At 38.1% G+C, this 13,190-nt stretch overlaps 1 pseudogene; it reads right to left on the reverse strand.

The window, feature by feature from the left end:
• Nucleotides 1-4,346: 4,346 nt before the first annotated feature.
• On the reverse strand, nt 4,347-10,644 carry LOC145802822 (UDP-glycosyltransferase 91A1-like; annotated as a pseudogene).
• Between the last annotated feature and the right edge of the window lie 2,546 nt (nt 10,645-13,190).

Consider the following 13,190-nt stretch of genomic DNA (forward strand, 5'->3'; position numbering starts at 1 on the left):
CACGTGCACGCGAACCGAAGATCGACCCTAAGGCACCAAATGCCACTTTAACAAGACATGGCAAGGCATGGAATATGGCATACTAGCATGCAAATTTCAGTAGCAAAATATGATACAAAACAGCCCCGAAACATGGAAACATGGCATCCGATGCATGGAATGAACCCGAAACACAAAACTAGGCATATGCATTGGCCTATAGCTATACAAAACATGCATTATTTGATCATGAAGTATGAAGACAGAAGAAAGAAAGTCCCAAAACATGCATATTTTCAGTTTATAACAAGTCCAAAAACGAATGCAAATAGGGCTAATCTATCATGCAAGAAAAGGCCTAAAATAGAGATTAAACACAAAGGGACAGCAGCTGGCCCCCAAAAAAGAAGAGCCCTTTAACAAAGTTGAAGAGGGGCTCAAAATAATATACTTTACAGTTTATGACCAAGTCCAAAACAGTGCACAAGTAAGCTTAAAACACTATGCAAAAAATAGGCCTAAAAGAAGGTTTAAACACAAAGTGTAAAAAGGGAGCCTCAAACAGAAAAAGACCCTTGATCAAACATGAAGAGGGAGTCAAAATATGACTATTTTCAGTTTGGGTCGGAGCCCAAAAATACAAGCACAAGGGGCTAACAAAACATGCGAAAATAAGGCCAAAAGAGGGATAAAGAGGCAAGTGACAAAAGAAAGCCTCAAACAGTGAAGAACCCTTCAACAATGTTGAATAAGGGATCAAAATAAGCTAATTTTCAGTTTATAACCAAACTCGAAACAATTTACAAATGAGCCTAAAATACTATGCAAGAAAGAGGCATACAAGAGAGGTAAAGAAGCAAGTGTAAAAAGAAAGCCTCAAAAAGGGAGAGGCCCTTAAACAAACATGAAAAGGAGCTCAAAATAATGCTATTTTCAGTTAGGGTCGGAGCCCAAATATGCAAGCAAGAGGAGCTAATATATTGAGCAAAAATAGGACCAAAGAGAGGGATATAAGATTTACCCTTGAAGACCAATGCTTCAACAACTCTTGGCTTGAGAAAAGGTGCTCCTTGCCTCTGGAAAACCAGCTCCAAGTGTTGGAAAGGATGGTGGTGAGGTGGTGCTATGTGGTGGTGTAGAAAGGGGCCAAAAAAAAAAAAACAAAAGGGTTTTGATGCTTGGAATATAGAGAGAGAGAAATTAAATGTAGGAGGCTTAAAAAAAAAAATTTCTCCTTTCTAATGCAGCTGGAGGTGCTGTTATATAGGGAAAAGAGGGGGGAAAAGAGGGGGAAAAAAGGGGGGGAATGGAATTCAAGTTTCCCCCCAAAAGTTGGCCCCTCCGGATACACAGTCTGGGGGGAAACAGAATACACTTTTGTAAAGTACCTGGAGAGAGGATCATGGCCGGCCGATTTCCTAGGGTTTAGGTGGCCGGTCGGCCTTCCCCATGGCCGGTCGGCCAAGGGTCAAAAGGGTCAATGAATATTAATGGCCGGCCATGCCAAAAAGAGGGTCTCTCATGTGTGCACAACACAACCATGTGGTCAAAAACTGGAGAGAATGAACCAGGAGAGAGAAAAGGCCACTTTTAGGAGGGGTTCAAAAGGGTCACACACAATTACTGGCCGGCCATGTGATATTGGTGGCCTCCCAGGTGTGTACAACACAAATATGTGGTTTAGGGTTGGAAAAAGTGGCCCTAGGGTGGTCAACATTGGCTTTCAAGTGGAAAAAACGGGAGACGGAGGGCGACGGAGGAATAAAAATGGTTGTCAGAACAATTGCTGGCCTCCCACCCTTCTACGACCTTCCTAACAATGAAACAGAGGTCCCTGCCAAAAATGAACTCAAACCGATGCAAAATGAAGGTTCGGGAGCCGAAACGCGCAGCCTGAGGCCCCGAAAACTGACTGTTAGGCACCGGAAGTGGTGTTCGACCACCAAGTTGGTCTCTCGAGCCACAGTGTCCCTCAAAAGGGAGCAAATAAGATGCATGCCAAAAACCGGAGCAAACGGAGGCGGTTAAGCGGTCCCGAACCGAGGCACAAGGCCAACGGCTCCGAAAAATCGAAAACCGAACTCCAAACGGGCAAAATGGCCTACGACCACGAAACATAGCCTATGGCCACTGAGAGATGATCTACGAGACCTCTCCCTCCCTTTGGGAAGAGAAAACAGAGAAAACAGAGCTTGGTTTGCAAACCGAGGCAAAGCATGAAAGAGTCCGGAAGTCCGGAGGCAAGGCTCGCAGCCGAGACTCTGAAACCTCTGAACGAGCACGATATGCAACATCACCAAGCGCTCAATCGGTGACGTCTGAGTCTTAAGGTCGGTCAAAAATGGGGTGTCTACAGATCGACAGTTACAATCTTGTCACCGCTAGATTGTCGTCATTGCAAATCACCGTTGTTGTAGTGAGAGGATGAGAGAGAGTGAGAATTAGAACTCTAATTGTCAATAGAGTAGGGATGACAATGGATAACCTACCATGTGGGTATCCATGGAGACCCAATCCAAATACTTGGGTTTCCTCTTTTTTCTTGTTCGTCGGGTAGGGTAAGTAATGTTCTTTAAATCTCAACAGGGGATGGGTACCCACTAATTTTCCCATATTTTTTTTTGGGTACATTGGAAAATAATTTCTCCATATGTTTTCACTACTCTGTTGACAATTAGAGTTCTAATTCTCACTCTCTCTCATCCTCTCACTACGGCAATGGCGATTTGCGATGATGACAATCTAGCGGTGACAAGATTGTGACTATCGATCAAAAACAAGCAATTAATCATAACCAAAACATGAAAATTGAAGACAAAAATGTATAAAATTTTAATTAAGGTGATCGCTAGTTAAGATGAAAATTGGGAAATTCAATCTAAGGCTACCATCAAATCAGAGAGAAATCCAATAAAATAATTGCAGGAGATATTAAAACAAGAAAATTCATTCTATAAATGCAAATAAAAAATTTTAAAAAAGAAGAAGAAGAAGAAGATGATGATGATGATGATGGAAACGAGAGCAATAATTCACCTTCAGATTATCGAAGATCAATTAATAGAGAGGAGAAGGAGATACATAAGATTAAAAAAAAAATTAAAAAAGAAGATGAAATTTTTTTGTAGGAATAGAATTTTTCAAAATAAATTAAAAAATTCTAGATGTGCATAAAATTTGACAAGAATAATGTGACAATGTTAATTAATGAGTATTTGATTTTGTTGTTGAGCCAAATAAAATAAAATAAGATTGAACGTATATTTAATTTTGGTTATGAATCTAAAAAAAAATTGGTTGCGAACCTTAAAAAAAAAAAAAAAAAAAAAAGATTGAATGTATATTTTACTTTGGCTGTGAATCTTAAAAATTTTAAAAAAAATAAAAATGGATGTGAATCTTAAAATAAAAAAATAAATAAATAAAATCTTTGTGAACCTGAAAAAATAAATAAATAAATAAAAGAAAAAAAAATTGAATGTATATTTAGCTTTGATTGTGAATCTTAAAAATAAATAAATAAATAAATAAAAATAATAAATATATATATATATATATATGAGAAAAGTAGTGGGTACCCATCCCCGACCCATCCCCTGTGGATATTTAAAGAATATCACTTACCCTACCCAATGGATAAGAAAAAAAGAAAAAGAAAATCCATATATTTAAATTGGGTCTCTATAGAATATCACTTACCCTACCCAATGGATAAGAAAAAAAGAAAAAGAAAATCCATATATTTAAATTGGGTCTCTATAGATACCCACAGGATAGGTTATCCATTTCCATCCCTATGCCAAGGTTTTTGACAGAAGATGCTCACTAAATTAGTCATTGAATTGATAAGTTTATAATATTGCTCCTTAAAGCATAATATGCATCACTCCTGTGCACATTTGAACGTACTTGGTGCATGATATAGTCTCAAATCTGAAACAGGAGTGTGTGTAGCCAAGTGAGCATACCATCCTTCAAGGTTGTTGCTACTGTAGGGGACCTGGTTTGTCTAGCTTTTGGGGCTTAATCAGTCTTGTTACTGTTGGATATTATTTTTGTTTCTTTGGTTGTTGCTTGATTGGTCTCTCACCAATCGTTGGATTAGGTGCTAGCATATGATACTTGTTTTTTAGTATCAACTTAGTTAAAATTTTAGAGTTTAACTATGATACTCAGTGCATTTTTCTCCTTTATTGATGTAAGTCATTCTTGTACTTTGTTTCTTTGGTCAATAAAGTTTTTTATTTTTATAATAATAAAAATAAAAGAACTAAAATTAATTGAACCAATTTGAGTAAAAATAAAAAATTCAGAACTAAATTGAGCCTACTAATTAATTGGAGTGACTCAAATAACAATAACTAAAATGATGTAATTTGTCTTTATTTATATTATTCTCAACAAATACAAATTAGAAAGCAAAACATTACAGATAGCAAAAGCAATACAAACTAGACCAATATTCAAGAAGCAGCCACAAAGCAAAACATAGTTTACACAAATAAATTTCGAAATAACTTTGAAAATAATTTTTTGATTGCCTATTCACTTCTAACATGTTTCTAGGCACCAATCTTAGCTTAATTTTTCTTCTTATTAAGCTCACTGTTTATGCTTTTTGAGATAATCCAAAAAATTATTAACGTACTTATCTTGTACAGCATCGTCAACAAGCAACCCACTCATCTCTTTAACCTTCTCCCGGTAAATCCTGCCTTCATCTCAACTATCACTAGTCTCAGTGAGTCGGCCACCGAGTCTCTCGTGAACGACCCGTCTTGCTCCTCTCTTGGTATCAAGTATGCCATTCTCTTCTCTTCCAAAAGCCTAGCGATCAACCCTGTGTCCGCCAGGGAAGACAACAAAATGAGTGGCTTCTTGAACTGTATAGCCTCAACAACTGAACTCAACCCAGCGTGAGACAAGAACCCACCCACCGAGTCATGACTCAGTATCTTGAGTTGAGGCGCCCAACTGGTGCAAACTACACCTCGTTCCTTAGTTCTCTTCTCAAACCCGTTTGGTAACTCGATCACCTCAGTATCAGCCACACCACGCTGATTCCTCAGAACCCAAAAAAATGGAAACTCAGATAGCTCTAACCCGAGAGCTATCTCTGTGAGTTCGGCTTGATTTGGCTTTGCTTCGCTCCCGAATGCAACGTAGACTACCGACCTCTTAGATTGCTTGTCAAGCCACTCTTTAATCTCCGTCCAAACTTCACCGCTGTCACTACTATCATACGCCGTGGTGGGAAGTAGACCGATGGGTATAATCGGCTTCTGGTGAATCTGTTGAAGAAGTTTTAACCATTCGGGTTTGAACTCATAAGAGCTTCTCACAACCAACACGTCACAAGCTTTGATGCCTGCTCCAAACCGATATGTAGCGGGAATGTTTTCGTCATCGACACTGGCTAGGTCGTCAAAGATACGCTTAACCTCAAAGAGCCGAAAGCATGCGATGTTAGATTTAAAGGGGATCCATTTGGGTGTAACAGTGAAGTCCTCGGGCGTTGTACGATCATCTTCGCCCTTCAAGACTGGTATGGGACCAGCAAAGCACAACGTAGCGGCAATGAAGATGCTGAAGCAGACTCTAGAAATGCCAAGTTTGGCAGCAACAGGGCCTAGCCAATAAGGTGCGAAATCGTAAATCACCCAATCGGGAGCCATATCTGCTAGAAGCTGAGTCATTTTTTTTTTTTGATCAGCAAAAAAAGAACTTTATTGATGAGAAATCATATAGTACATATGGAAAAACATCAATAAAGAGAGGAGGTGCAAAAAGCATCAAAGTACACCCCCCAATCCCAACTAGGTTGGCACCAAGGAGGATACCTAATCATTTGCTAGCACCACCGAAAAGTTGGTGAGAAACCAACAGGAAAAGAGAGAAAAAAACACCCAAAGCACCCAGGCCAACAGATGATACACCAGCAACAACAGGGAAAGCATCACAACCATCATTTAGATTCTAACAATTGCCATACCAATAGCTGTAGATACCAGTAGATGATTCTAACTGGCTGAAGGTGGTGGCCAAATAGCTACAGATTTAACATTCAACAGCTGCAAATTCATACTAGAAGCATCAGAAGCAGAACCATACCAGCAACAATTGCCATACTAGCAGCTGCAGAAACCAACTCAAGACCCACTCCTAATGCAGATTCTAACTTGCTGAAGGCGATGTACTAAGTCAATAACAGAGTAATTGATGGAAGGGCAAGAAGATTTAACCCACAAAGCAATCCTAACCTTAATGGATTCACATAGTTCATCAATATCCACCTGAGCATTACCGAAGATACACTCATTTCTACGTTTCCAAACTGACCATAGCACTGCTAGGGGGATTGCTCTCCAGATCATCTGCTCTTGCTTTTGAAGCTTAATACCAATGCACCAGTTAAACAGACAACTGATAAACCCAGGCAAAACCCACTGAATACCCCACCATTGTAAGATTCTAGACCAAATCCTCCAAGTGAAGGGACAAAATAATAACACATGATTAATATTCTCCACCTCACCTTTACAGAACATACAACGAGGATCAAACCCACCACTGAGAACTCCAATTCTTTTGAGATAGTAAGAAGTCTTAATCCTACCTTTCCAAGCTAACCAACCAAAAAATTGAACTTTAGGTGGAGAGACATTCTTCCAAATGAAATCTGCTATTTTACTATTGTTAACAAGACTCAACTCACACCCCTTGTATGCAGAGGCAACAGAGAAGAGCCCTGATGAATCAGCAGCCCATGATAATCTATCAGGAGTCCCTTCTACAAGAGCAGGTGCATTGGAGAGCATCTCATATAACCTCCTCAAGTCCTCACCCTCCCACTGGTACAGAACTCGTCTGAAGCATAGATTATCCTCCACCAAACCAACCCACCTACTGAGCACCAAATGCACAGATTCAGCTTTGTCCACTGATAAGGAGTACAATCTAGGAAATTCCTCTTTTAAGCAGACATTGCCGATCCAGATATCCTCCCAAAATTGTGCTCTTCTCCCATCCCCAATAACTAAGCTTAACTTGCTCTTGAAGAAGCCAACCAGGTCAGGATTATGCCAAGCAACACCCATAATACCCTTCCATATCTGGGAAGACTTGGAATTTACCACAGGTAATGGCCACCAGCCTTTACCAGCCTCGCTGTATTTACTACAGATCACCTGTTTCCATAAGGCATCATTTTCAGAACCAAACCTCCACCACCACTTCAAAAGAAGACAATCATTCATAAATGTAAGTCTCTTGATTCCAAGGCCTCCTTGGCTTTTCCTCTGTGAAATCTCCTTCCAACTGATCAAATGAACTTTCCTTCTAAGCTCATCACCACCCCATAAAAATCTAGATTGAATTTTGACTATTTCCTTTGCAACACCCGCTGGCATCTTAAACAAAGATAAGAAAAAGATTGGTAAACTGGACAACACAGATTTTATAAGTGTCAATCTACCAGCAAAGGATAGGAACCTTCTCTTCCAAGTAGCCAATTTCTGTTTGCATTTATCAATCACTGGTTGCCATGTCCTTCTTCTTCTTGGACTAGCTCTTAATGGCAAACCCAAGTATTTAAGAGGCAGACTTTGTTGAAGGCAATTCAATTTGGTAGCAAACTCCTTTGTAAGTTCATCATCTAACCCAACCCCACATACCACACTCTTATGATAGTTAATCTTCAGCTCGGATAGTACTTCAAAACACCTCAAAATCCTTTTGATTGCAACTATCTCGCCCCAATCAGCCTCACAAAATAGAATTGTATCGTCTGCAAACTGAAGATGGGTGATCCTAACGTCATTTGCTCCTACCACTGCCCCTTTAATCAATCCCTTCTGTAGAGCTCTCAGTAACAGAATATTAAGAACCTCAGCCACAATATTAAACAGAAATGGTGATAATGGGTCCCCTTGACGCAGTCCCCTCCCCGGAGTAAACTCAGATGTGGGAGATTCATTTACAAAGATAGAAATTTTTGCTGATGTTAAGCATTCTTGAATCCAACTAATACCAAACCCAAAGTTAGATAGCATAGAAAGGAGGAAAGCCCAGTTAATGGAGTCAAAGGCTTTCTGAAAATCAAGTTTTAGTACAATGCCCTTCTTCTGATTCTTCTTCCATCCATCCACTATTTCATTCGCAATCAATACACCATCCAAAATATTTTTACCTCCAATGAATGCTGATTGAGTTTCACTAATAATGCATGGCATTACCTTCTTCATCCTGTTTGACAAAATTTTGGCAAGAATTTTATACAAAGAACCTATTAGACTAATAGGCCTGAAATCATTAAGGCAAGAAGGATTGTCAGATTTTGGAATTAAAGTCACAAAGGAACTGTTAAGGCCTTGAACCAATTTAGAATTCTTATGGAATTCCTTAACAAACTTTATCACATCGCCTTTAACTGTTGACCAACATTTTTGAAACAACATCATATTGAATCCATCAGGCCCAGGAGCCTTGTTCCCTGCACAACCCTTTACAACTGCTACTATTTCTGCTTCAGTAAAATCAGCTTCTAATGTAGCTCTAACATCAGCTCCCCCAATGGACTTAAAAGGGCCAGATAAGCTTGGTCTACTTGGCCAATATTCTGCAAATTGATTTTTAAAGTGCTGCAGAACTTCAGCCCTAACATCTCCAGAATCTTCCTTAATAACCCCATCCACAGTTATTGAACTTAATGCATTTTTGTTGCTCCTGGAAGATGCCAAAATGTGGAAAAATTTAGTATTTCTATCCCCTTTTAATGCCCAATTAGTTCTGGATTTTTGCATCCAAATCCAATCAACCATTCTACTCAATTTCCAGGCTTCCTCTTTAGCCAACCTTCTTCTAGATAACTCTGAATCAGTCAAGGGTCTAACCTCAGCTGCCAGATCAAGACTATGAAGTTCCTCCTCTAGAAGCTTAAGATTGTATTCCACATTACCAAAGACATCATTATTCCACTTTTTTAAGGCCAGTTTGAGTGATTGGAATTTCTTTAGACATTGGAAACCAACCCAGCCGACCACAGTGGTTTCAGCCCAGGTTTTTTCCACAAAAGCTAAGAAAGTTGGGTGCAAGAGCCAGGCATTAAGAAATCTAAAAGGCTTTGGACCCCAATCTCGTTCATCTTCCATAAGCAAGATAGGGCAGTGGTCTGAGATTCTTCTTGGTAACCCCCAAAGTTTAAAATTAAACTTATGCATCCACTCCGGACTGAGCAAGAACCTGTCAATCCTACTCCACTTCTCTCCATCCTGCGAATTACACCAGGTGAATTTCCTTCCCATCATTGGCAGATCACACACTTCCAGGTTGTCAATTAGATCATTAAACTCCCTGATACCCCGATCTCTCCTAGAACAACCTTTCCTTTCGGATATACATCTGATTTCATTAAAATCGCCCCCCAGACACCAAGGTTTGTCATGAACTTGATTTAGTCTAATTAAACTATCCCACACCTTTTTCCTTCTAGCACAATCATTAGGGCCATAAATGTTAAGGAAAACACATTCAAAGCTAAAAAAGAGAGTACCTGACAAGATAATGAAATTTTTGTTTGAACAACAATCTAGCATCTGAAAGACATCTGGATTCCAAATGCAAAGTAACCCGCCAGCTGCTCCATCCGAATCCACTGCCATGAATTCCAGCTTATCTACAGACCAAATTTGATGCACAAACTCCTCATCAATGGAAGACTTCTTTGTTTCCTGTAGCAGAACCATATCAACCTTTCTATCTAAGAATATCTTTCTGATTTTATTCCTTTTAGCAGGCTTGCCAAGCCCCCTTACATTCCAAGATAAGATCTTCATAGTAACTAATTCAAAACACCAACCACCTGGGATTGCAGATCAGACGGCACCTTCACCCCTCCTCCTCATCATTGCTTTATCTTGCGCTTCCATCTCCATTAGTTTACTCATAACTTCATCCTCATTTCCTTCGCAATTCAGCCCCAAAACCTTGCCAATTTAAAGCGTTGCTTCTGTTTCGTTCAACAACCGCTGACCACTACCCGATTTACTTGCCATTGACAAAGAGATTGTTGCAACAGCAGGCCTAAAAATGGCTCCCTTTCTCAGATTCGGAGAGGATTTACCACCAATTTGAATAGGACCTTTTTTACTTCCAAAAGTCTTGCAATACCTTTACCTTTCACCTTCTTAGGCATCTTCCTTTTCGGGGCAGTTGTAGCAGACATACCCACAACCAAGTCTTGATTCCTTTCAACTAAACTGATCGTAGGCCATCTTTAGATACTTGACCTTGTCATAGGGAAGATCGGTGGTGGACTCTGCGTTTTTGGGGAGTTTTTCGACCTGAGGCAATTGAAGCTTCACTAGATTGATGAGAGGGGCTAGATTTGGAGGCATTTTTGGGAGTCTGTCGATGTTTCTAGGAGTGGATACAAAGGAGACTGTGTGACCCTTTTGAGCTATAAGCCTGGAAAGCTCTAGGAAAGGAATCATGTGACCAAAGGCTAACCATGGGAGCATAACTATGTGTAGCTTATCATCACTTTCCATGGATGGTTTAGGCATGGACTCCATGTTCGGAACTGGTTAGTAGACGACTGGCCGAGTGTCTATCACTTGATGGGAAACAAGCAAGCTAGATAGGGTGATTGCTAGTTAGAGCATTATGCATTAGAGCATTATGCATCACCTGTTAGCCGGTTCTACAACCGAACATTAGTTGTATGTGTTATATATGTTATTATATTATGTTGTTAGGTCTAACAAAATAGATTTTTTTTTTTAATAATTTATAAAATGTATCAAAAGCCATGTCATGTAAATAAATTCTTTTTTTCCCCCTCTAAAGGAAGAAATAATGCAGTGGTGGGATGCTCATCAGTTGAATGTCTGTTGCATTGGTGGTCCTCAAAATGATTATTTGGCCTCATTTGGAAAGTTAATTATTTTAGTATGTTATTTTAATTTTTAGCTATTTTAATAGATTAAAATTTTTGTATTTGAGAAGATGGTTGGATTTTTTTTTATAATTGGATGTGATGTTTGTGAGAGAAAAAATGAAATAATTATGAACTTAATATGACAATTTGTCTTATTGACTAATTTAACTTATTTTGCCTTTTTATAAATTTTAACCTTAAAAAAAAGCCATGAATCCACTTCCTGAGAGCCTTTGAACTTTCAACCGTGATTCATAACTCTAAAAGTCGAGTTATAAACAGAGCTCTACTGAGTTGGTATATTCAAAAAATAAATAAATAAATAAATAACTTAAGTCATAATATCACATTAAGGTGAGACCTATTCAATTGTCACATCATTAGAGCAACTCTAGAGCTTTGAAGCATTTTTCTTGAACTTCATAGGATTCGTTTGGTGGCTTTTTAACTTTTTGACTTTTTGTGAGAGAAAATGTAATGATTATGGGTTGGATGTGATGTTTTGTATTGTTGGGCAAAAAAATCTATTTTGTCTTTTTATAACTAAAATAGCCTCAAACCCACCCAACCCATTCTTCCCAAACGAAGTCATAGTGAACCACTTTATCCGTTATGTTTGCTAGGATTCACAAATTTTATTTTCATAAATCATTATCACGAAATTTTAGTTTGGACTCTCTGCTCACCTTATCTTAGCACATGAATTCTGAGGGAAAAAATATTATAGCATTGGCCCATCAAATTTTAAACAACTATGATAGAGATGAATAATATTAGGAATTATAAAAAAAAATATCATAAAATATTTTATGAAAATTTTTCATTTTTTGATTAGTGTGTGGTGTTTTCTCGTATGTATAATCCAGCGGTGGAGAATCTTTCATAATTAATTTCATGATATTTTTGTCATGGTCCTAACATTACTCGATAGGGATCCCATGACCCTCACAGCTCCACACACATTTATAAGAGAGAGGGAGGAGCGAGGAAAAATATAAATAATAAATGGTTATAAATCAATTAAAAATATCGGGTCACAAATTTTAAGGTCCAAGTATTATTCAATTTAAAAGTTGAAGACTTTATTGATTGACTAATATGATATTGGGCTAAGCTTCCCTCCAATCCATGATCAGATTGGAGGGTATTGTTAGGCCTGTGAAAGTTTATCACAGGTCTCGTTTCGATAATCTGAACCGTTAATATGTAGAACTCGTCGAGTACTATATGCCTGTAAAAAATCATATTAATTGGATATCAATAGCTACGTGATCAAATCAGTTTTGTATAAAAAAATAGATGGTAAAAAATAAACGGTTGACAGAAAACTAATTTGATTACATAGTTATCTATATTCTATCAACGTGATTTTTTGTAAGTATATAATATTCAACAAATTTTACATATTGAACGGTTCAAATTATCAAAATGAAACCCATAATAAACTCTTACAAGCTTAATAGTACTCTCTAATCCGGTCACGGATTAAAGAGAAGCCACTGCCTATGATATAAAACAACAATGATGTTAAAGTTAGGAGGAATTACGTGGCAGTGGGCGCAGGAGATGTAAACCACAAATTAACGAGAAGTCTTTGAAAATTATGTCAGTATGAAAAATTACAACAATGTTTAGTAATTTATATTTTCATGATTTGATTAACTCGAATATTTGAAAATAATATTATTTTAAAAATAAAATAATATTATTTTAATACATTTAAGCCATATAAATTATACAAATTTAAATTATTAAACATTTTTCGAAAAATTAATAATCATTTATCATTTTACCTGTAACTCTCAAATCTCTCTCATCTCTCATGACCCACTCACAAACTGACACAATCAACCCTTTCCCTCGCACGTCACTTTCCTCCTCTCTCTCTCTCTCTCCCTCTCTCCAGAGCACACATCACATCACCTACCTCTATTTTTTTTAAATAAAAAACAAAACAAATTTTATTTTATACTATTTTAATAGAGGAAAATTTTTCCCTCAATTTTTTTCCTCCTCAAATCTCTCGAACTGTCCAAAACGATATCATTTTGGACAGTTTCTTTTTTTTTTTTTTTCTTTTTTCTTTCCCTCCTTTATATCTGAAACGCAGAGAGGAAGAGAGAGAGGGAGAGAAAGAGAAGAGAGGGGAAGAGAGAATGGAGAGAGAGAGGGTCGAGGCCGTCACCGATCGACGCCGTCACCGTCTCCGCCTCCACTGATTGAGGGTCCAACCAGATTTTGTTTTTTGTTTTTTGTTTTTTTTTTTCTGGATCTG

The sequence above is a fragment of the Camellia sinensis genome, chromosome 11, assembly GCF_055761805.1.
Source record: "Camellia sinensis isolate YWXY chromosome 11, ASM5576180v1, whole genome shotgun sequence".
NCBI classification, from domain to species: domain Eukaryota; kingdom Viridiplantae; phylum Streptophyta; class Magnoliopsida; order Ericales; family Theaceae; genus Camellia; species Camellia sinensis.